Source organism: Cupressus sempervirens, chromosome 2 (genome assembly GCF_028749045.1).
Source record: "Cupressus sempervirens isolate cs-2001-9-10 chromosome 2, ASM2874904v1, whole genome shotgun sequence".
Taxonomy (NCBI): Eukaryota; Viridiplantae; Streptophyta; class Pinopsida; order Cupressales; family Cupressaceae; genus Cupressus; species Cupressus sempervirens.
The window spans coordinates 137,892,377-137,897,045 of record NC_143119.1 but is presented as its reverse complement, the minus strand read 5'-3'; positions in this window follow the sequence as shown (position 1 = coordinate 137,897,045).

The following is a 4,669-nucleotide window of genomic DNA, read 5'->3' as shown; positions in this document are numbered from 1 at the left end:
AGTACTTCTTGACAAACTTCATATCCAAGAGGGTGAATGAATATCTATCTTGGCTCAACAACCTCCATGCATGTAACATCAATTTCAACCATAAAGTATACTATATCAACAAGCTTTTAAACTACTTCCCTTGGTATCCCATACCTCTAGTTCATTTATCCTTGGAACCATTTAAACAAGACAAATATATAACTTTTGATATCTCCTTTTCATTGCTTGTGATAGTTTTTAGTGATCAAAGCCATGATAGGTACATCACCAATACAAGCATGTGGATGTTGTACACATAAAAATGTGCACTTCTCTAAGTCCTTCTATTCAAGGTATCTCATGGATTGAGATCCTCAAATGTCGACCTAGAGCTCCCTAGTCATGGAGTGCAAAGGAATGCAAATAGTAATGAAATGACTCTCAACTGAGCATAAGAATGTTGCCCCTTGCAAGTACACCATGAAACGGAAGATTCTAAGAAAAGAGCAAGAATGCTAGTGTCCAATAACTACCATGAGATGCTATGTGAAAATGTAGCTAAGTTATATGAAATGCAAGAAATGCAACTAAATAGAAATATGAGAGTGTTACAATCCTTCTAATTAATCTAGATGTGTTATTCTAATGCATAAAAGAAGCTATACTAATGCAATATGAGATTAAACTATTATGCTATGCAAGAATGAAAGTGAGGCTACAAGATCTTCAAAAGCTCCAAGAGAACCCGTAGGAAAACATGTAGCATAACAATAGTGCAAAAGAGTAGATCCTTAGATGAGGAGAGAGCTCTTTCTTTTAAAGAAGTATGGACGATGAAGATCATGAGACAAGAAGATCTAATCAAGGGTGGGGAGTTGATTTTTGCATGATCCATGTGCAAGATCATTTCCACCAATCACAAAGAGTTGACTTTTTTATCTCCATGTGAGACCAAAGGTTTTTCTTTTATTTTTTAAATGTGAAAATGTCTTTATATGTGCAACTTAGGATAAGAGATGAATGGGGTCTTTTATTTAATTAAAGGGGGGACATGTTCCTTTTAATTAAATAAGAACTTTGGATATAGTGGTCAAACAATAGGATAAAATCAAATAAATTGATTTTTAAAGATTTGATCAAGATAAGTGATTTAATAATTTTAGCAAAATGTTGAGAAGGGGGCTAATAGTCTAGATGACCATTTTTTTGGTGATTATATTTGCCCCTCTTTGACTAATGTGTGATTGATCTAGGAACACATTATGTCAAAGAATGAAGAAGCCAAGCAAGCAGTAAAGTGACCAAGAATGAAGTGTAGAGAGAGATAGCAAATCCTAAATATACAGCTTGGTAGCGATAGTACTGGACACTAGAGGAGAGAGAGAGTCAAAAGTCAAGATTAGGACTGATATGTCAAGCAAAGTAAGCAGATATATCAAGAGAAAAAAGAAAGGTCAAGCTTATGTTCCTGAGAAATAGATAGCTATAGCAAGCAAGCAATTTGTAGTGATGATAGAATATTCCTACCCTCTCGAGATTGAAATCGAAATGAAGTAGAGGAGATACAGAAATAAGAAAAACGTGATCAAATCGAGATAGGGCAAGATCCATGATGACATATACACGATTAAAACCCAAGAGTGACCACTAAGAAGTAATATAATGCCCCAGTTTGACTAATTTTGACTAAGGATGATAAAAGCATTAGAATTAGGTCAAATCAAGGAGAAATATGAAATGAAAGTGAAATGAAATGGAGTGAAGTGAGTAAGAAGCATGGAAGAGAGTAGAAATGATGAAGGGATGAAGAAATGATGATGCCTTAGTAAGATTCAAAGATTAAGCTTCAAAAGGTCAACCAACTACGTAGAAGAAGGAAGGAATTTTACAATGTGATTTTGACCATCAAGATGAATTCGAATTTCAATCTCGATCTCAAAAATGGATCCAGGACTTTGAAATTAGCTAGGGGTACAATTTTCACGCAATTCCAAGGAGTTCAAAAATTAGGTCAAAATATGTACACACATAAATGTGCACTTCTCTAAGTCCTTCTATTTGAGGTATCTCATGGATTGCGAGCCTTAAATGTCGACCTAAAGCTCCCTAGTCATGGAATGCAAATAACAATGAAATGGCTCTCAGCTGAGCATAAGAATGCAACTCCTTGCAAGTACACCATGAAACGAGAAATTATAAGACAAGAGCAAGGATGCTAGTGTCCAAGAACCACCATGTGATGCTATGCAACATGCAACTAAACTATATGAAATGCAAGAAATGCAACTAACTAGCAATATAAGAGTGTTACAATCCTTCTAATTAAACTAAATGTGTTACTTTATTGCATAAAAGAAGCTATACTAATGCAATATGACACTAAGTTACTATGCTATGCAAGTATGAGGATGAAACCACAAGATCTTCCAAAGCTCCAAGAGGACCTATAGAAAAACTGCAGCATAACACTAATGCAAAGAAGATGGATCTTTAGATGAGGAGAGAGCTCTCCCTTTTTCAAGAAGTACAAACGGTGGAAATCATGAGACAAGAAGATCTGATCAAGGGTGGGGAGTTGACTTTTGCATGATCCATGTGCACAATCATTTCCACCAATCACAAAGAGTTCACTTGTGTATCTCCATGTGGGACACAAAGAGTTCACTTGTGTATCTCCATGTGGGACAAAAGACTTTTCTTTTATTTTTTAAAATGGAAAAATGCATTTATGTGTGCAACTTAGGATAAGAGATGAAAGGGGTCTTTTATTTAATTTAAGGGGGGACATGTTCCTTTTAATTAAATAAGAACTTAGGATAAAGTGATCAAACTATAAGATATAATCAAATAAATAATGTTTTGAAGATTTGACCAAGATAAGTGATTTAATAATTTTAGCAAATTGTTGAGAAAGGGGGTAGTAGTCTAGGTGACCATTTTTTGGTGATTACAATACCAATTGTGTGAGTTGATACCATTAGTTGAGCACAACAACAATATGGACTATGGAAATCACAATAGTATAATTATATAAATTACCAAATATTTAGTATAAAAATAAAATAAATAAAATGTATATTTGTATGCATATGCAAATAAATATACACATACATACATAAATTTCTCATTTAATTGATAGTTTAATTTTACTTTAACAATTATTTTATTTTTACCAAAAAATTGGAATCTTGATGGCTTACAACAATTATACTACAATTTAATTTTCTTCCATCCAACATATCTAGGAAAACTCCTCCCAAATATCAAGTAACTCCAAATTTGAGTTAATACTTCCATGCCAATTGTTAAATTGGTTAGCAAAAATACCACACAATTCCCTTCTTTATATATGTGCTTGATAGAAATATCATAAACTAGCAATAGTTCCCAAAAAAGTAGCAAGAGTCCTTGTAGTTTCCAATTAGGAATCTCTTTGTGAATGACATTGATAGTGATATGGAATCCATTTTTATATATACATCTCAATTTCTTATATAAGATTAGTTCCTAACTAGACCACTTTGAATTCAAACTTATTAGTTGTCCCTTTAAGATGTTTTCTTATCTCCACCTCTAGATTTTACCTTCATGATTTGTCCAACATCAAATGGCCCAAAATTTCTAAGAGATGTTACATCAAACTCGATCTTTAGCCAATCTTGATCAACAATACGTAGTGGATATTAAGTCAAGGATTAACTACAAGATCAACTCCATCAAAGTTGAGCTTAAACCAATCTCAATTTGGGGTGCCCAATGAGTATCAACTCTTTAATAAATCACAAGATCAACTTTGCACAATCTCATGATCAAAAGTATACACCCACATCATTGGTGTACACTCTTCATACATAAATAAAATTATTCTTATATTATTAAACAATTAGAATAAAAATTTAAAGTGATTTTTAGATTGTTAAATCTAAAATAAATAAATAAAACAACTTCTAAATTGATATAAGGAAACATTTTCTCCCCAAATTTTTCATGTTTGTATGTGTATGTATGTATCCTTCAAATATTTTTCATGTTTGTATGTGTATGGATGTCTCCTTCAAATAGTAAAACAAGGCCAAAAAAATATAGCTCAATCAAATCTCCAAATATTGGGCCAACTATCATAAGAATGTGATAGGCATCTTTGAGTGTATAAATTTGGTGCATGTGAATGCACACATGTACATGGGACATGCTACGTGTACATTGGATGCATGCATATCGTGTGTACATCTCATATAAGTTTAGATGAGCGTGTGTAAATAGACATCTCATGTGGGTAGCGACTATACAGCCACAAAAAGTAGTTTGTGTACCAAGGGAAAATACTCAGTATTATAGTGTGTACATCTCATCTAAGTTTAGATGAGTGTGTAAATAGACATCTCATAGAGGCAGAGACTATACAGCCACGAAAAGCAGGTTGCGTACGAAGGGCCTAGGTGAGTGTGTTCAAACGGGCATCTCATGTGTACATCTTACGCGTATACGTGACTGTACATGCATATGCGCGTGTGCATCTTGTGAGTCTCATTGGAATAGTAAATTAAGTTGGAAAGAATGTAACTCAATCAAATCTCAAAATATTTGTTTTGCTGGGCCCACCGCCGTAAGAATGTGATCCGCATGACGTGAACTAACTAAAATGTCAAAATCATGAAAACAAATCCCACGCTTAGAAAAGGTCAAACGGCATTATAAC